General features: G+C 42.0%; 1 protein-coding gene across 6 annotated transcripts in view; it reads left to right on the top strand.

Moving 5' to 3' along the window:
- The window catches only part of kdm6ba (lysine (K)-specific demethylase 6B, a), a 108,079-nt gene that overhangs the window by 37,099 nt on the left and 49,909 nt on the right, over window positions 1-21,071 (top strand). For 3 of the 6 annotated variants that reach the window (XM_076881916.1, XM_076881912.1, XM_076881915.1), the window contains exon 1: window positions 20,365-21,008. The gene's annotated coding sequence lies outside the window, so the exon portion shown is untranslated. Of the gene's footprint in view, window positions 1-10,136; window positions 10,198-20,363; window positions 21,009-21,071 lie in introns of those variants that run through there. The other 3 variants (XM_076881914.1, XM_076881913.1, XM_076881917.1) reach the window with 2 other exon arrangements.

Genomic DNA, 21,071 nt, shown 5'->3' with positions numbered 1-21,071 from the left:
GTCCGGTTGAGTTCCCTTTAACTAGATTTAGAATGACATTTTGGGTCATAATTAAGGGTTAACACAATTTTCAAACACCAGGGTAACTAGTGAGTTTGATGTGCTCAGACTGTCATGCACAGACACAAGAAAACACACACATACAGAGCGGTAGGGGTGGTCGGTATGAACTCAGACCACTGCTGAGGTCACAAGGTTTAGTTTGGGGTCAAAAGTTAGGCCTGACTGTCAGGCTACTACACGTGCTCATAGCAGGTGTCCTAGCAACCAGGCAGAGGGAGGGCGAGGTTACGAATACACAATGGAAGAAATGTGTTTAAGCAGTAAGGGACCGACAAAAATATTCTCTCCCACAAATGTAGCACCGCTAAACAGCACATGCTGCACCATATTGAACACAGTCGTGGGATTTTTCTTTTCGGCTCGATTTACTGCTGTTGCGTCATTTGGTCATCTCCACCCACTCCATTTCCCTGCATTCCATCTTCTAATTAGTAGCTCAAACAAAAACTATTCATTCGCAAAACAGCTTCGCACATGCACTCACCAAAACATACCTTTTGTACGCTCAGCAATTAAATCTTAATGGCATATTTGGCTGTCACTATTCCCCTGAAACAGTTAAGAATCAAGCACACTTGCAGGGTTTCAGCTGAACTCGTGTTTATAATTCAATGAATAATCTGTGCACACATGTTACACAAGGTAAACCATGTTTATTCTTCCTACTGTAGCTTTCATTTGTGGCCACATCTTACGAGAGTCTGGTTGGTGTTTATTTTTGGGGGTTTTTGCTAAAAAAAATGAGCCTAAGTAACCGTGTTACTGAGTGTAAGTGTTATTGACTTCCCCTTCAGGGGTTTGGCCCTGTGACTAACTTGTGTATGACATTGGTTCAGTTGGTTTTTCTGGGGAATGATAGACTTCCTTTCTGAACTAGCCATACCTACTGTAAAGTGGATGCCAACAGGGATAATTGACTACAGGAAGCCAGAGTGTTTAGATAGGCTCAAGTTTCAGGATGCAATTATCCACGTTTTGTTTTGTTTTTTTGTGTTTTTTTTCTGTGTGCTCTTTGACACCCTTGCAAAATTTGCTCATCAGTCATGCACCAACCACGGAAATCACTTTGGCATCGCTCCACCTCTGCTCTGTCTGTGTGTTTCTTTTTGGGATCGTGTTGTTGCATTTAACTCTTTTACGTACAGTAAATGAAGTTGCCCATTTAATCTGAAGAGCAGTTCCTTTTCACATCTACTTGGTGCTCGTAAACTTGTTATCTTTACCTTCGGCATAACTTATTCAACTGGAGGCACCTTAGTATTTGTAATTTCTGTTGAAAATGTGGTTCTTGACTTAATTATGTTTTGGGTTTTTGTGGTTTTCTACCTATTCATTTTCAGTCATGTACAATCCATGTAGACACTGCTTTAGCTCTCATTAACACCACTATAACTCATAGTAATGGCCATCATGAAACCAAGTAAGCTGAGGCGTTATTGGACATCATAAATCATGAGGGTGGAAGGTTACACTTGTCTGTATTTATAACATCTTTTCAGAATGGCTTTGAGTCCTAACTGTGACACATACAACCTTAGTTACATTTCCACACACAATATACCAGAAAAGCTTTACACTGACTTTTCTCCTGGCTTACTTGGAAGTTACAAAAAGGGTTAAAAGTGTTTTAAATGGTTATCTACATTTTTATTTACACATCTCTGCTTTAAGTGTATGTTTCCTTTGCCACTCGGGGGGAACTTGCGTATGCTATTCATGAAGGTACTTTTTTGTTTGTTTGTTTTTTCATTTTAAAGTGTGCATATATAGTTCAAAGAAAGTGGATATCTTTGATGTGGGCTTACTGGTGTAATCGCAGTGAGTTATAAATTCCTTCCTACCCTGTCTCCGTCCCTGTCAGATACTCTTCACACGCATATGAGTTGTCCCTTTTGAGGTCAGGGCTGCACACATCAAAGCGAAGCGCACTTTCAAATTTGCACTTCACTCTATATGTGTTGTTTTCGGTGTTCACGTCATGTTCGAGAAAAAAAAAGCACCTCATAGTAATTCCTTAAATGTCACTTTGCCAGTCTAATTCTTTTATTCAACAAACCTACCTGGTTCAAGTTGAAATTGATTATTGTCACAATCAATGGATATAGAAGAAAAAGCCTTTGACATTGTGTAAATTGTGCCAAAAAAGTAACTTGCAATTATTTAATTTCTTTGTACATGGAGGACGTTACAGCTAAACAGAAACAGAGATACAGAGAGATAGACCAAAGGCGGCAGATAAGAGAATTTGTAGGTGTGTCTGTAGTATGAAGGCAAATTTTAATTTGTATCTGCACCTTCAGAATCAAGATATACCGGATCATACCTGTGTTTTAACATCCCAGAAGGGATGTTCGAGCCTTATCGCATGAACTAAAGTCAGGGCTCTTACAAATGAAAATATGCATAAAAATGCTTAATTATTCCTGATATTGTCACAGTTACATATTTACATAAAATTAGACAATAAGACACAATATACTGTGACCCTCCCATCACCTGAGAGTGGACAATGGCTATATACTAACAATATGTTTACTTAAAAATCAAACTTTCCCTCTGATAAACAGTTTGATGATATTCTCATATCATTAGAGTTTCGTGTCCAGCAATGTTAGATCCATTTCAAAGAAAATTTCATCAACTCTGGCTAAGAGCAGCTAAGAGCAGCAAAGATAGCAGCTGTTACCAACCGAAAAGTTCAGGATATCCTCAACAAAACACCTCAGTATCACTGTGTAACCAGAGAGAAGTGAGCTTCACTGACTCATCGAATGACATTAGAGTCCTTTCACGAAGTTTTAGAGCGTTCTCCGGAGTAAACAGACGTGGACACATTGAAAGCTGAGGTAAATAGTGGACTGACAGCCTGCACTCAGTACAAATGAATGGCACCCAGAGTTGCTTGTCCTACAGTGGCCACCGTAGCTAGGATTATGCGCTCTACTTGGGAGGAATAAGAAAACAGAATTCAGTTGACTGCAATCTGCAATTTACTGAGATCTAGTGTTAAGAGTTTGAAGACTTTAACTACAGTAAAACTAAGGAAAACAGTGCTTTGAAGCCACGGCACGACTAAAATTAACCACGTTTGACCATGTGCAATAACCTGTCTCGTTGTCTTTGAAATGGTTCCTTCGAAGACAGGGATCAGGTCTTTGTCCGCTCACTTTCAGTTAGCATCTTCAAATGGACTTTGGTGCATCAAGAAAGTAGTAACATGGAGACACTCAGTATCAGTATGCTATCTAATTGGGATTGAATGGTGGCCAAGTTGGCAATTACACGCAATGTGTTTGTGATAATATGGCAATTAACTGTGATAAAATGGCAAAATAATAAATGTGTTGCCATCTAGTTATACAGAAATTCACATTAGCTACTCACATTAAGAAAGAAGCCAGAACATTAAAACTTTAAACCACAAATTTGGAAATCCTTTCATAAAAAGTGGTGTAGTTCCTGCAAGATGGCAATTTAGGTCCAAATTCACATAGACACTAGTAGGGCTGTTCGATATAACGATATAAAAACGTCTATCGTTTCATTTTACGCTATCGTTTGTTTCGTGGTGTCGCAAAGTAAACTGTTTACGTCAATATTTTTTCACCGTTCTGATGATCACTGTAGTGGCTATATTAATTTCTTAACGTTCTCTATTTCTCTTATATTTAATATAACCACACTACGGACGGACAAGCGCCTGTTTTTATGCGTTGTCGTTAGCAACAACGACGGTAAAACCATCGCGTGTCCGCTTGTTTATTTTCCACATAAGCCTTTCAGAATAAAGCTCAAGATCCTGTTGAAACTTTTCAAAACAAACTGAATCACATGAAAGAGTATGCAGAGTATTTACGGATGAGAAGCAAAGAAGAGCCGTCAGGTGCTAAAAAGTAAACCTTAGACTCAAACGTTAGAACAGGCTTTTCCCCGCAGCACGCCGTGTAATAAATACTCACAAAGAAAACGGCGGCTGTTACAACTTATGTCTAAAAATGTATAGTTTCATGCATCTGTTAAAACACTCGACTCCAGCTACGTGACGCGCAGCTGGAAACACTTCACGCAAGTCGAGCTGCCCGAGATTCACAGAATTTACAGAAAATGTAAATTTTTTGTGATTTATATCGTTATCAGGAGGATAGATGTCTTATATCGGGATATGAGATTGTGGTCATATCGCACAGCCCTAGACACTAGGAAACCTTGCCAAGGTTAAACTCTTGTTATACATTGGAAAATAATCACAATACAACCAATTGATTCAAGTCCAGTATTGCAGAGTTATTTGCAAACCTTCGCCTGTCTATCTATCTGAGTGATTACAGTCAGGTTGAGTTAGGCTCTGAGTGTTTCGAGACAGGTTGCCTCCCACATGGTGAACAGTCATGTTGCACAAAGATTGAAAGTGGTCACCCAGAGGTTGAGGTTTTTCTGCTTCTAGTTATTGCTACAACTTGTTGCAGTCGATCTCTAACAGCAAAAAATCAACAAAATGTCAATGCAGCCACCGCACAACCACATTTTTCTTCGTGGTCAAGACGTTGCTGTTGTAATTTTACTGTAATGTGACTGAGCCATTACTTAATTACCTAAATTAGTTAAGCAATAATATGTGAGAATAGTTCATACTTTCTAAAACTGCATCCCTGTGGCCTAATCCCTACATGCAAACATACTGTAGCTAGAGAGTCAATGTGGCAAAGAGAGCTATACATGTAGATTTATCCACCATTTAAATACTCTGTTACTACGTTATGTTAATGCGATAATTTCAAATCATTAATTGGGCAGGAAAGGTGTAGAAGCAGGTGTGTAAGAGAAAGATTATTTCAGTCTGACGGCAGTCTAAAGAGACAGCAGATTGGACAGACAGATGATAGCATATGGATGAAGAAAGATAGAAAACTAATTAAAAAAAGGAGAGTTAGGTTGGGTGTTGGTTCCTCTAGGAGTAATGGTCCCAGGTGTGTGAGATGAGGGGAAACAGGAAGGATGAGGGAAGGCGAAGGAATCTAGGTCCCCATATGCTCTATGAAGTCTGTCTTTCCTTCGCTCTCTTTCATCCCCTTTCATTTCAGGCTTTGCACAGACTCAGTGAGACATGCTGATCTTAGATCGCCTTTATTCCATTTGTGCATCTTCCTCGCCGTTCTGCCTCTCAGCATCTTTACTAGCTCTTATAGTGCACTGCAGGTTAAGTGAGGTGACACTGAAACTGAGTGGGTGGTGGTTTGGCGATGGAGTGACTGCGTGGCTGTTTGCATTTGTTTTTGTGTGGATTTCAGTAAGCTTTGATGATTTGTCCTCGCAGTCTAAGGTGTGTTTGGTGAGGATTCTATTCGCTGTTCTCTTTGTGGATATGGATTTCAGCATTTGTTTCTCACATTCTCTTGTTTTTTCCCTATTTAACTTGTCTGGTTGCTGAACTGGTTCCTTGCAGGTTTCTACTTTGTTGCACAGATTTGCGTGTACGGCGCAAGGCCACATATCCCCACCGGTGTTTCCTTCCTTGACCACAGCGCAGAAACATGCCACGGATTGAAATGACAAGTCGTCTAAAAATAGCCACTAAACTCACTCACCCTTCCCTTAAAGCAGCCCCACTCTGGCCGGATGATCACCTCCCCAATCACTGATCTCTCCACCCTAGCATGAAATGCAGGCTGCTCCCACTGTACATTCCACCCAGAGGAATGAGCCAACTCCCTTGTAAATTAGAGAGAGGGGGATTGTCATTGTTTTCTGCCAAACAAAAGCAGCAAGCAAACCGGAGCAGAACAGCTTCTAACCACTGGTTAGTTTGGCTTAGCAGCCAAGGGGGGCGGCTGCTGCGTCACAAGGTTGGAGTGCCTCAAGGATTCGTCGCAGGGCCCTTTATCGCTTTCTTTTTTTTCCTGCCATCTCAATTCTCTATTATTGTGGGCATGTAAGTGTGCCCATGTGCAGGCCCTCAGGCTGTTGTCAGGCAGATCATGGGAAATGTCGGGAGCTAGCCTGGCTGTGTGCATTTACCTACGTATCTCTGTTCCCTAAAGAAGAAAAAGAAAGAAAGCAGAAGGAAAGAAGTGAGACTAGGGAATCAGGAGCAGGCTTACAACAGAGGAATGGAGTGAATTCCTTGACGTGTATAAAACATGTCCGTAGGGGGAATTACAAGCACAGCAAGATTCACAGACTTCCAACTTCTTAAAACAACACTCGCTGTCCCACACCCCCAACCCCCTCCTTCGCCATTCTCAGCCTGCACTCCACTACCACCCCCTCCACCCGTGCTCCTTGCCCCTGGAGTAGTTAAAGGCAAGGGATAATCTGTGGAGGAATTCCAAAAGGCAGGAATCCAGGGATTATCCAAAGGAAGAAAATGGTAGATGATGGAATTATTTAGGGTTTACCTGAAATCATTGCTCGGGTTTTGTGCTTTTGAGATGGAAATTGGTAAAGGCTTGACTGATTTTTATTTTGAAAATTAAATGCATTTAGAGCTTTGGCTGTGTTAAAGTCAGCGTTTGTGGGGTTTTAAGAGTTTCCTAATGCAGACAGTAGGCAGATTAATTTAAGGAGAGTTAAAATCATTGTTTGTTGCTGCTGGATTTTTTTAAACACTAATGATAGAGGTAATAAAACTGTGGGACATTCTTACTAGTTTCATTGTTTCTTTAAAAAACAACTTTCTTCCAACTTATTTAAGTCTCCAGGTTACCTAGTCTGACACATTATTAGTATTAAATAGTTGCACAATATAAATAATCTGATATTCTGTGTGGGCTCGTTTTCTTCTGTTGCTCCATTTTTCTCTGAGCCACCAGTGGACTGGCAGCAAACACAAAGGAATTGTGGGAATTGTTATTGAATTTAAGGCTAATTGCACTGATATGATAACAATTTGGTTTTGACGTACCATGGCTTCGCAAAATAACACTGTTTTCAAAGCCATCACGCGAGTGCTATTTATGCAAAATAATTTATCGCACATACAGTTTTTTTTTCATTGCATGTCGCTGTAGAGCTCTACAGGACCAATTGAATTAACTGAGAAGTGTTTTAATAAACTGGAAATTGTATAATGAGTTAGTTTTTGACATGCTAGTCCTACCATGGCAAATTTGTTGCCTTCACCCTTTATTTCAGTGCAGATCTTTGGGGTTTGGAAACTGTGGAAAGTGAAACTCAGGCTGTATCTGTTCAAAGCTCTCTGTGGTGCAGTGAAATAACTAATGCTTCCTATTACTTTATTTGACCTCCAGAATTTGGCAGAGAAAAATCGTCCTTGTGTTCCTTATGTGGCTACAGCCTCAGGCAACGGTAAATATAGGCTGGCAGCAGAATAGTGTTGTGTTACATTATCTGTGTATGGCTGTTATTGTAAACAGGCTACATCTTTGGGGCTTAGCTCCTCCTGTCCTACTTAGCTGGTCGATAAACAGGCTTTAGCTTTAATTATGTGATGTCTGATATTGCACGTTCTTACATCATGCTGGTGTCTTGTTTATGTGTTTTGTCTGGCCCTGTGTTATTTGTCCATCACTATTTCTCCGAGCCTCTGCCTGTGCATGCAGTTTGGATATCTGAGGATATAATAACCGTGGGTGTATGTCTGGCAAGTGTAATTGCTGCCACTCTGCACGGCTGGTCAATAGACTAGTACTGTGTGTGCGTGTGTTTGTGTGTGTGTGTATTTTCATATTTACATGGAGAATTACATCAGATCCTTTTTTTAAATATCTAAATGTCAGTACATATTTTCTGCTGTAGTTTTAGTTGAGACATATGATTGTGTGTATGTGTTTTCGTTAATATACATTCAGCATCAACTTTAGGTACAGTGGTAAAATATTATCCACTCATTTCAATTCATTTCAGTTTTATTTATATAGCATCAAATCTCAATAAAAGTCACGTCAGGCACTTTGTAAAGTAAAGACCTAAAATTATATAGAAAAGAACCCACAACAGTCCCATCCCAAGACCCCATGTGAGGAGGCAGTTGGCGACAGTGGGAAGGAAAAACTCCCATTTAATAGGAAGAAACCTCCTGCTGATGCAGTTCTGTACACCGACACTAGTTACTTTAACGGTAAACAAGATTTGATGACCTTTTTGACAAAATCAACTGAAAATTAGATTTGAAACGCTTCATAAAGGTTAGTCAGTTGCATTAGATTTGAGAGGCATGGCTAATAAAACGTGTTTTTCGTTTTCTCGCACTACTGAAGTATGTTTGAGTGTTACATTTGTTGCATTGTGTTCAGTGGCATTATAATAGGCAAATAGGGCTGCCACGATTTGTCGACTAGTCACGATTACGTCGACTATCAAAATCGTCGACGACTGATTTAATAGTCGACGCGTCGTTTGAAACTTTGTAAGATCACAAAAGACGCAGGAATAAGTGGCAGGATTTAAGAGTGTAATAACGGACTGAAACAGAAGATGGCAGCATTGCATGTACAAGGATGTCAGCTACCGTTAAACCCCGAAGAAGAAGAAGAAGCAGCTGTGTCCCAGAATTCATAGCGCGGCCCAGCGCAGTTTCCAACAATGGCGGCAGCTAGTTAGTTTTAATGTTACTCTTATTCTTCTTTCTGGGTCACAAAATAAACGTTTAACATATTTTCAGGCGAGAATGTAGCTGTGTAAACCTCAAATATCTGCTCAGTTTATCAGGACACCACATATTTTCAAAAGCGCTCCGACGTTTTCGGAGACATCTGTTACCCACTAGCTCGTTAGCGAGCCGGGGGCTAGGCTCACTAGCGCCGTGAGAACACCGGACTCCCCACAAATCGTTTTCAAACCCACCGCTGTCTTTCGCTACTCAGGTTAAATATATATGAGTCACTTAGATAACTTAAAATGTTATTGTTTGGCTTTTTTTTTTTTAGTATTTTATTTGTTCCTGAGTAAATCAGTTTGTCTGAGATTAAAGTTAGTTTTTACACAGCTGAATAAACGTCAAGCAGACAGCTGATTATCAGAAGTTTGAGATGCTCGAGAATATACTCCAGTGTCCTGTTATATTTTAGATAGCAAGGAGTTTATTAAACTTCACCGAAACAATCTGCAAATTTCATAAAAATTTAACAAACTATCATCTTGTCTTTACTTTTAGTGAGCACATACCTTAAACACTTAAAGCTGTAAGCTAATGATAGTTATATAAGAGCAGATGCTGCTGGTGCAATAAGCTGTAGTTTTATGTCCAATGGATGCATGATCTGATTAGTCGACTAATCGCAAAAATAATCGGTGACTAGTCGACTATCAAAATAATCGTTTGTGGCAGCCCTATAGGCAAATAAATTAATCAGCTTGGAGTTCAATATTTTTTTAGTTAAAAATGCTATAAAACTATAGAAGTCTCTGCCAGGATTATTTCAGGAATATGACAGAAAAAAAGTCAAGGAAACAGCGTCTGTGATTGGCCAATCTCCCAATCAAAGTCTTCTTCATTAATTCAAACTGATCCGACTTTCCTTTGGAGGATTATCTGATGATGAGTCAACCCGCCATTTTCAGTTTAAGAGTTTACACTTTCAAAGCCGAGGCTGTGATCAGGTGCATGGATTTTGGGGGACAGGAATGTAACTTTACTCTAAGATGCTGAGGTTTCTGGGAGAGAGCATTCAACACAAACAACCTTGACTGCAACACGTGCCAGCACGCTTCATGAAAATAGTATTTTTATTTCTTTGTCCACCACCTGCCCCAGTTTCCAACTTCCTTGACAATTTGGCCACTTCCCAGAAGTGTAAAAGTGTGCTCTTCTGACACAGTGGAGGAGAACCAGGATGTATCACAGAGATAAAAGTTCAAGGGGATAGAGCGATACTTCTCCTGAATAATCTGCTCAAAGCAGGAATTGGGTGCAAATATTTGATGCAAAATATTAAGATAAGTGCAAAGTTCAGTATCTACTTACTTTATGTCAAATGGGTGTAACATGCAGTGGAAGTGTTGGTCTGTGTGAAGTGGCTTTTTACTCAGCTCTACTATGTCTGATTTCTATTGGCCAGTGCTGCTGTGGAAATGTGTGAATTATTTGTAATCTCTGTGGTATGCTTGCTTTTCAGGTACAGGCATTTGGCCACCCACTTAGTCCATACACATCCAGAGTGTTCTCAACAGTGGCAGGTAAGATGAACAAGCTTATCCGTGTGTGTGCGTGTGTGTATTTTTACTCTAATAGATTATCGATGCACTGCTGGGTTGGTTGGCTGCAGCAGACAGTGGAAATGGGCCTGGCCTCCCCTGAGGAAACGAGATATCTCACACAGGCACACTACACACAGTAGCTACAGACACAGGCACAGTGTGACTTGCGAGGGGAAAAAAAGCTCTCACGCGCAAGACTTTAAAGCACATTTTGCACACTCACACACACTTACGAACAATTAGACACACCACACACCTGCTGGGTTTTCAGATGAAGCTGAGCTCCATACTGGCTCTAACCGAAGATAAAAGGGGGAGAAGAAGAAAGACAGGCAGGAGAGGAGGGACTAGAGAGAGGGATGGGAAGGTTGAGGAGAAGAGAGGAGGCGGGTAGGGAGCTATAAGACAAAGACAGAAAGCAGATAAAGCAGGAAGAGGAGGGGCATGGATGAAGAGTGATGGCCAACTCTTCCACCTCTCCTCCCTTCTTCCGTCTCACTCTCCTTTGTGAACAGATGGATAGAGGTATCAGATTGTAATGAGAGCCAAAACAGGAAAAAAGGGCTAGAAAGACACATATGTACGCTACACACACACACACACATGACTGAACACAACACTTTTAACTATGCTGACAGATGCAGTACTTTGCATCCCGTGTAGTTTACTGGCTCTACGTTGTCCACAGCCATAATATTTACATGCATTCAGGTCAGATGGGTTCTGCAATACAGTGAGTTCACTGTATACAAAAATGTTACAAATCTGAGCAGTGCCTAGTGATGATGTTTCTCCTAGATAGACACACAGGGAAGAAGCTAGAGGCTCCAGGCGTGTGATGCATCAGACGAACAGAGGAAAGAAAGAGATGAGGCGAGATGAGCCCTGTACATTCTTACATGCAGAGTTATGAGGGTATGGTGAAGAATCCAAAAGTCACAAGTGTCAGTGAGTTCAACAGCAGGATGTGTTGAGTTCTTCGCGTATCACGGCATACTTCCTCTCTGAGTTGATGGACATTAATAATATTAGTACTGTAACATAACTGTGGCGCGGCTGTGGCTCGGAGGGTAGCATCTACTCACCGCGTGGTTAGCGGGTCGATCCCTGACTGCTTCATCTCAAAGTGTTCTCGGACAAGATGCTGAACTCGATGCACTCATCAGCGTGAGTGTTGGATAGAAAGATATTGGGTGATTAGTGTAGAAAACCACTATATAAGAACTCAAACATGACTTAGTTTTGACAGCAGAGGTTGGGAGTCCAGCAATTTATACGCCAAGCAACTTCAGGAATGCTGCTTTATTCAATAATAACACACATTTAAGGGGAACACTAGTGGTCTTTAATCACTTCAGTCATCAGTTAACAGTTTAAACATTAACAATCCTACGAGTCTTTGTGCTGTCAGGTGCAAAACTGTACTCCGTCTCCAACTATGTTTATATCTAACTGTCAATTTAAGGTTTGCAAACTTTTAAACATTCAAACGAAGTGAACTCTCAATAGGATGTTTTCCATCAGTTTTTTGGAAATTGCTGTCGAAGTTGAGCATCCACTAAAAAGCTGGGAAGTGTCTTTCGGCAGCCGATTGGGGTTAGGTTTCCTTGGAGGATTTTTCACTACTCCCAAGCTTTTCCATAACTTTTTTGAAAGAAGTGCCAAAAATGGCCTTTAAAAGCACTTACCGACGGCCTTGCCGAGAGCTGGATTTGAAGATTAATGTCTCTCTCATGTGTGTCGGGTAAATGGCCGCAGGCAGCAGCTGCTTAGCTTAGCACAAAGCCTGTAAACAGACATCCTGAAGCCTTGTCATCGCTGTGCTTTTGGATGTCATCCAGTTTAGTTTTCAGGAAGCTACTGTTACAGGGAAAGGAAAAGTGTGGCACATAACCCTTTGGAAAACCACAACTTGTCAGTTGCACTCTTCTTCTGATCTAACTCTTGGCAAGGAAGCAGGTCTTTCTTAAAGAGCAGTATTGTAGTCGTACAAAAAGAGACGTACATGCGTCTTCGCAGAGAAGGGTCGTTTTAGCTCTGTGTGTGTGTGTGTGTGTGTGTGTGTGTGTGTGTGTGCGTGTGTGTGCGTTGACGCTTATTGTGGTGCCTTTGCATCTACTCACAGGGTAAATCAGTTGCTTTTCTTAGTGACTGCTAAACGCACTGGTAATCCTTCCAGTTGAACTTGTTGTGGCAAAGAATCAACAGCAGAAGAAGAGTGCAACACATTTCAGGGAAACAAAGAGGGAGGGGGTGCAGGGAGAGGCAAAGCCTAAACTAGTATTAAATGAACACAGCTGTGCCTCGTTAAACATTAATTGGCAATTAATCAGACCCCACCCCCCCATCCCCAGTTGATTATATCTTTATATCTTTAAAAAAAAAAGGGAGAGAGAGAGAGAGAATAAAGTAAATTATTCACCAGCATCAGGAAAATCTGTTCCATCACAACCTCTCCGTCTCCCTCCCTGCTTCTTCTCTCCTCCATCTTCTTGCCCGTCTCCTCCCTCTCTGTGCTTCTTTCATTTCATTAATATAGTTTTATGCCTTTATCTGCGCTTCCTTCCCCTCATCCGTCTATAGTTTATCCAAAGATGGAAAACGAGGGAGCGAAAGAGAGATGTCATAGAACGGAGGAAGTGCCAGAGGGGGCGAAGGATGGAAGACGGGGAGGAAGGAGAGGCCCCCAAATGAAGGATTACAACAGGGAGAGCGGGACTGTTAGTTAACTGCGTGTGCGGATACATCCTCACTTGTTGATTTCTTGGTCTTGAGGTTATAAAACCTTGCCGAGTGAATAGAGTAGCCATAGCATAGCCAACATCTGGCAGCAGTGAACAGACGCAGCAGAGTTTTAGCTGATTACATTGTAGCTCCTCCCCCTTCTGCTGTGTTGATACAGCTAGAGCCAGAATTTGCTGTCCTGACCTAGAAATTTTACTTCTGTTATTCATCTGACAGCAAAGAAAACATGCATGCTGGTTATTTTGCAGTAGCCATTGATGGCTTCTGTCCTTTAATCTGCCGCTTCTGAATGTTTCAGCTTCATGTCCGAATGCACACCCTGCTCACTTTCATGTATTCCCGCGTGGACCGACCCAGTAACTTTAACCCAGCACATGATGGATGATGTTACAGTGACGACCAGGAGACTCATGTCTCTACTGTGTGACCTCTTAAAGACACGGTTTAGGAAGGCAACACATGCATTTGTGCATGGAGGAAGATAGTGTTAACTTTATTGATTATTTACAGCAGGGGTGTCAAACATAAGGCTCGGGGGCCAGATTCGGCCCAGCAAAGACTCCAAACTGGCCCACTGGACGGCTTTGGAAAGTGCGATTGATGGCCTAAATTTTGGACTTTGGACTGTTTTCATGTTTTGACCCAAAACCCAAAGAGTTGCGCTGAGATATTTCTCTCATTTCCTTTTACTTACCACAATAGAAAAACTGTGCAAAGACTGAAATTTGCACTGTAAAGGTATAGTTGCACATCTTCACTCTGACAGGGGAATTGGTCCAGGTGACTAAAGATCAAAGTGGGTCATAGGTCTGATTTTGGTGATTTATAGTAAACAGAAACAGGACTCTGACAGTTGAGCTGTTTTTTAAAACCTGCAGTTCCATGATTACTGTTACTAAACTAAAGTGTGTGAATGCATTCCTGTAATTACATATCGCATGTGGCAGAGTAAGTTTGTGGACAGAACGACATCAATTCATCAAACTGACGAGGCGTCCGTGCCTGAAAAGTGCGAAATTTCTGACCCCTAACCTGCATGAGTCAGGAAGGACAGGTTTTGAGATGCTGAATCGACAAAAACTTGAAACACGAAACCAGCCGGTGTTTGATATTCATCCACTTTGGAGACAGAAAAAAGAAAAAGCTGAAATTTTGGTCTGAGGCAGAGAGAAAACGTGTATTTTCAAATGCTCCCAGGCAGATGTACTCTCAGAGCAACCTGCGAACGATGTTGAGGTTCATATGCAGCATATGTGGCCGCAGGCACTTTCTGTTCCTACTGTAAAGTGTTTGAAGGCGAACTGTGCGCACCGTGTGCGTGCAGTAAACCCAGTCTGTCCTGCAGATCCAGTGCTTCAGGCTGTTCTGCCCAGTGCTACAAGCTTATATAACAGTACTGATTACAGCAGCAAGAATAACCTGCCTTGCACTCACTGACACACTTTTTTTCCCCCGCCTCCCCTCGATCTGTCGCTATCTCCTCATCCCAGCTCACACTTGTTTCCTCTCTCCCACAACTAGGCTATTTCCATCTCACTCAATTAAATGATCTCTCAAACATGCTCTCTCTGTTTCCCTCTGTGTCTTTTCATTATCTGACGCTGCTTCCTTTCTCTTTGCTCTCTTTATTGGTGTCACTTTGGCTACATCCCAAAATTCACGGCTATTATTCACCCTTTCTCCACTCATACCTCTATTTCTCGCTTCTTTGCAGTCTTCTCTAACGGTTGCCGTCTATCTGCCCTCAGAATCTCAGTCTCTTTCTCTCGCGCTTTCACTCCGTCTGGGCTTCGGCTCAATAATTACAAATGCTATGAATATTGGCTAGAGGCCAAATCAGCACAGCAATCAATACAGTGAGAGAATTATGTAACGTGGCACCCAACTGACTGGTCGTCTCTCCTTGTTCCTTGCTCGGTAGTTTCCTCTTTTGCTCCCTACCCTCTGCCATTGTCTCACCTTGTTTACTTCCCTTTATTTGCTTTTGCCCTCATTTAACCAACTGCATTGTCAGTCGTATTTATCAGCAGGTTCAGTTTTAGGCTGAAACTGAACCTGTGCAGGCTTACGCTGTTGTCACATCTGAATAACTGCCAAGAATCAAAGTCTAAATATGATTTTTTAAAATATAATTAGATCTTTAACCTGGTGGGTGTGTGAGATGGAAAATAAAGTTTTTAGAAACAACACAAGGGGACGCACTCTGGAGTTTAGTCTGTGTAAAGGCTCATTTGTTTGTGATCACTGCCTAATTACAGTGTAGCTTGAAGCCAGGGAGAGCATTAGAAGTGAGGCATGGGCAGGTAGAAACTACACTAAGCAGTCTGTCAATTGTCCTGCTTGCTAGGGTAAAACTGTAAAAGTGCTTGTGCGCCTTCAAGTCGACTCAAGTCGACTACTTGATCAAATGAATTATCTCACATCTTTGTTTGACTTCCTCATTGGGCTGTTGCCAAGCTCCTTTGCTTAGCCATTGAGAGTAGAACTGCAGCAGACTGCAGATGTGCCTGCACTCGGTTATTCTGGGAAGCGTGCAGTTTGACTCCTCTGTGAGCTAGTAGCCTACACCAGATCCCTTTTGTATTAGAGCGCTATTTATGTATCTCGTATAAAAGCGTTCACTCGTCTAACTGCACATACTTGCGTGACGTCCCATTCCTAATCCATAGGGTTTATTATGATGTTGGCACGCCCTTTGCTATATAAGCTATAAGAGCTTCAAATCTTCTAAATGGTAAATGGCCTGTATTTGTATAGCGCTTTTATTAGTCCCGCCTAGGGACCCCAAAGCACTTTACACACCCAGTCATCCACCCATTCACACACTGGTGGAGGCAAGCTATAGTTGTAGCCACAGCTGCCCTGGGGCAGACTGACAGAAGCGAGGCTGCCATCGGCCCTTCTGGCCATCACCAGTAGGCGGTAGGTGAAGTGTCTTGCCCAAGGACACAACGACCGAGACTGTCCGAGCCGGGGCTCGAACCGGCAACCTTCCGATTACAAGGCGAACTCCCAACTCTTGAGCTATGAAGGCTTTTACAGGGTTTAGGAGTTTGTTTATAGGAATTTTTGACCATTCTTCCAGAAACACATTCGTGAGGTCTGACACTGATCTTATAATAAGTAGGCCTGGCTCGCAATCTTTGGTTTAATTAATTACAAAGGTGTGCTGTCAGGTTGAGATCAGGACTCTGTGCGGGCCAGTCAAGTTCTTCCACACCAAAACTCTCTCATCCGTGTCTTTATGGACCTTGCGTTATGCACTGGTGCGCAGTCATGTTGGAACAGGAAAGGGCCGTCCCCAAGCTTTTCCCAGAAAGTTGGGAGCATGAAATTGTCCAAAATGACTTGGATAATGAAGTTTAACCATTAAGAGTTCCTTTCACTGGAACTAAGGAGCTGAATCTAAACCCTGAAAAACAACCCCACACAAACTTTACACTTGGCACGGTGCAGTTAAACAAGTACCGTTCACCTGGGAACCGCCAAACGCAGACTCGTATATCGGGTTGCCAGACAGAAAAATGTGATTAATTTCTCCAGAGAATACGCCAACATGCTTTTGTACCACTGGATCCAACACTTTGGGTTGACCTTGGTGATGTAAGGCTTGGATGCAGCTGTTCGTCCATGGAATCCCATTCCATGAAGCTTTCTACGCACAGTTCTTAACCTAATCTGAAGGTGACATGAAGTTTAGAGGTCTGTAGCGATTGATTCTGCAGAAAGTTGGTAATCTCTGCGGACCACGTGCCTCACCTCACCCAGCCTACCAATTTGGTGTCATTCCACTTTGTTATAATACCACTAACAGCTGATTGTGAAATAGTTAGTAGCGAGGAAATTTTACAAATGTGCACAGGTGGCATCCTATCACAGCGACCCAGTTTTTCACAAATGTTTGCTTTTGATTTTATGCACCTGTGGCCATGAAAGTGATCGGAACACCTGAATTCAATGATTTGGAAGGATGACTGAATACTTTTGGCAACATAGTGTATCTTTGTCTCACGTACTCCTCCGAGGTTACCGAATTATGCCGCTTGCTTTTACGTTTGAACTGACACCTGTAAGTAATGTGTACGAAAACTTGTATAATCATTTGCTTTTCCATCATGCAGATGATGAAGAACCTTTTTTAATGCAAATAACGACAAAACTGTAACTTTATTGTGACGGAAGTGTTATAGCAGTGCGTTACGTTACTGTATCACAGCCGAGTGCAATGAAACTGAAGTAAATCGCTACTTTGGTAGCCAGCACTGATCAGAAGTCATAATCACCAATAATGCATTTTAATTTTCCACTGCAAATATATTAAATTTGTATGGATCTACACGCTGTGCATCTATAACAGTGATGCAGCAGCCGTTTAAGTTGTCCTGTTCAACTTTGTACTCAAATGCTTGTTATTGGAAAGAGAATATTGAGACAGAAGCACTGAGGGCTCAGTGTTTCTGTCTCAATATTCTCTGTTACCTCACTATTCTGGTCATGCAGCGTGGAGCTGTGTGTCATGGTGCCCCTACATTTTTGTTGCGGGTGGGGGGTTGGGGTCTATAGGAGTCAGGCAGTGCAATAGTAGTGCCAATCTTTCCTCCAGTCTGTGCCCTGGTCAGAGAGCAGTGGCTCCATGCTGTACTTTCCATACCGTCACCCTGTAACCGCCAACCCCCCCTCCTGTCTCTCTCTCTGCCGGCTTTCCGACTGTACTTTTTCTCTATGCTCTGGAATTCCATCTTCCTGCACGTGGACAGCACTTAAAAGGGCATTTTGTGTGTTTATGTGTGTCTAAACGTGAGCTTTAGGAAACAACTCTGTGAGGAAGAGGAAGCATGGAGTATGTATTTTTGTGTGCAACATGTCAGCAAGTGGACACTACTGTCTCTACCCCTGAACTTAGTTTCTGTGCCTGCTGTACATGCAGCACATTTTGTAGCCACTCATTTAATAAAGTGGTCCAAAGCTGTGAACAAAGTGTTACTTGTTAGAAAACATTTAAAAGATCATTTTGAATAGCGTTCCTTGTTCATTAGCCAGCCTTGCACGCTCAGTATCAATCTGAAAAGCTCTTCATTAGTTACACAAATGTCTTGTGATGTCCTCAAGATAACAAAAACACTAGCAAAGCAGTGGAAGGAAAGAAAGTAGTGGAAAACATAAAGGCTGACATTCAGTCTCATTGGGGGTCCCATATATATGTGTGTATGTGTGCCTATATATAGGTGTTTTTACTGTTACGTGTATCAGTAAAACGTTGAGCAGATGAGGTTCCAGTTAAACCTAGATATCAAACATACGTAAACAAATTAGCCACACTGTCCAGTCTCAACTTTGTTTAGTAGTTGCACACATGCAGACTTATGCTGTGAAGGGTCGTTACAGCTTTATGATGTGATCTGATTTGCCTTAACTGTTGGCAAAACCGGAGCAGGTTGCAAGTGAGCCAAGTCTGACCATTTTCTCCATGCTGGATCAGTGACTCAGATTCATTGCGGTTAAAAACTATGAAGAATTAGGCCAAATCGTCATAAAATGGGAATTATTCTTTAGGTTCAAATTTTGCACAAAAAACACCCCCAAAAGTTTAGAAGGTGGAAACTGATTAATTTAATTCAAAATAAATCCCAAAGTCTGTAAACGCAGGTCGGGTTGTTTCTTAATCTGGACATTATTATTCGCACTAAGCCTTGTGTTGGTCTCTGTTCCCCACTGCGCAAAGTGACGTCACAGTGACATCTTTAATAAGTCATTTTTGGACGTACAATTTTGGTCCACTGAATGGGTTGCTTTGTAACGCCAGATGACGTTGTTTTTTAGTGTCTACTGAATGTCTAGTGTTGACATGAGTAGGTCCTCCGTGTACACGGTATTTATAATCCAAACGCGTCGTTGTAGACGTCCTTTCATTGTCCAACTTCAACGTATTTTAGACGTCATGCTATAGACGCTGTAGTACCATACTTCCAGAGAGTGGAGGACATGTTTTCTGTACAGAAACAGTCATGAGTGAAGGAATGCAGGAAGGCAGAGTGATCAGCAGACACCTCCAAGATGGCGCCGGGCTCCTGACGCTAAAACAAAACTGAGCAGCTGCTCGGTGGCTTTGGAGCAGAAATGTTCCCAGTGTCTTACAGGCAGTTTGCAAAATGTGGGCATCGACAAAGACCGTAGAGCAGATAGTCCAGTTCAAACATTCATACTTGCACAACCCGTGCATCGCAACTTCTCTCAGTCCAGCTACCGATCACAGCCAAATTCGCTTTCTCTTACAAAGCTCTTCACAATAAAACACTATACTCGTAAAAATAAACCATATATAATGCAAATGCTTTTTTAATCTTGTTAAACACATTGTACGTCTTTTAAAAGGAATTCCAAATGTTTTCTAAATACTTTAACCATTATTATTTTACATTTCAGCATGGATTTCAATGTTTTTATTATCTCAACACATTTTAAGAAATGACTTTTTTAACCTGGTTACAAACAAATAAGCTGATTCGTTGAAATAAATAAACCAATTAAGGAAAAACAGTAAAATGTGAAATAACAAAAAAACCCCACATGTACTGAATAAAGTAGGCTAACGCATAATAAATCATGTTTGCTTATAAATAATCCTTATTCATATGTATTGTGTTGATAACGACAATGTTGCTATTCATCATATATCTATAATATATATTAAATTACATTTATTAATCATGTAAATGTGATGATGCAAAGTTCAAATGTTGAACGTCAGTCACATTGACGTCCAGGTTGGGTCATGGTCGGACGTTGTATAGATGTCAAGAATTGGCCGAGGACCGATGGACCCAATATAGACACGATCTGCACGTCTATCCGACGTCCAATGTTTAAGTGGGTCATCACCGGCTTCTCACATCTGTTGGTCGTGAAGATTTTTGGTGTTAATCGATTCACATCTGCATGGCAGCAGCATCAGAGTTTTATAAACCACTGCCAGTTTTCTACATCTGTATTGATTATATATTTTTTAATCATTAGTGCGTCTACTGTAGGTCAATGCACGTCTCCATCAGGCTTACATCACATTAATGAAGAAGAGAAATCGAGGTGGAGAGCGAGCACGGAGGCTCCTTCTGCTCTCCAATCCCATCTGCTTGACACAGAGGGAGGGAGGGAGAGAAACAGAGAGAGCGGTGGTAGACGAATGAGAACGAGGCCAGATCAGGCTGAGGGAGGGATGGGGGGTGAGGGGGGGTGGAAAGGGGGGAGGTGCTGTTTAGAGAAAGGCAGGGAGTGAAAAAAAAAAAATCAGAGGGAGGCAGGCTGGGGGGTTGGGCTCCGAGCTTGTGCATGTGAGAGAGAGAGAGGGAGAGAGAGAGAAAGCAGCCGAATGTGTGTTATATATGTATGTGTGTGCGTGTTTGTGCGCACATGTGTGTGTGTGTGTGCGCTCGCTCTGTTCCTTTCCTTTCTTTGTTTGACTACTGAGTGGGGGAAAAAAGCGAGACAGAATATAGAAAGATAGAGAGAGAGGGTGAGGAAGAGGAACACAGACCGAGGAGAAGAGCAGGATCTAAAAGCAGTGTCACTTTTATTTTATTTAGAGAAGAAAAAGAAGAAGAAAGACAAAGAGGATTTCTGTTTTGGTGTCTTTTTCCCCCCCTTCAGTTCTTCCTTTGCAGGCTGTAGAATAAGAAATATACATATATATATACACAACAGCAACAACAACACTGCACTGAATGCTTTTGACAACAGTGTCATATTCAGGAGCAGTGAGTGTTTTGTGTGTTGGCTCAGTGCGCGTGTGTGCGCTGAGGAGGTGGGGGGAAGCAGCCTGTGCAGTTTAAAGGGAAAATACAAGGCACGCACAAAGCTGGGAGCACAGGCAGGCAAGACAGCAGGAAAGGCGAGGGAAGGGAAGGTAGTGGGAATCTGCTGAGCTGGCTGACGCTCTAACCGACAAGCTGCTTTTGGAATTTTTTTTATTTTTTTTTTTATTTTTTTATTTTTACACCACCGATCCAGCCCTGGGTCTCCCCTCTGTGCTCGGCCTGGACCCGGCCACGGTAAGGCGAGCTTCCTATCCGCAAACCTCTCAGCTGTTTGACCACTGCCGCTCTGCAGACAAA

Source organism: Maylandia zebra, linkage group LG3 (genome assembly GCF_041146795.1).
Source record: "Maylandia zebra isolate NMK-2024a linkage group LG3, Mzebra_GT3a, whole genome shotgun sequence".
NCBI lineage: Eukaryota > Metazoa > Chordata > Actinopteri > Cichliformes > Cichlidae > Maylandia > Maylandia zebra.
The sequence above is the reverse complement of the archived record's forward strand: the minus strand, read 5'-3'. Positions and strand labels throughout refer to the sequence as shown.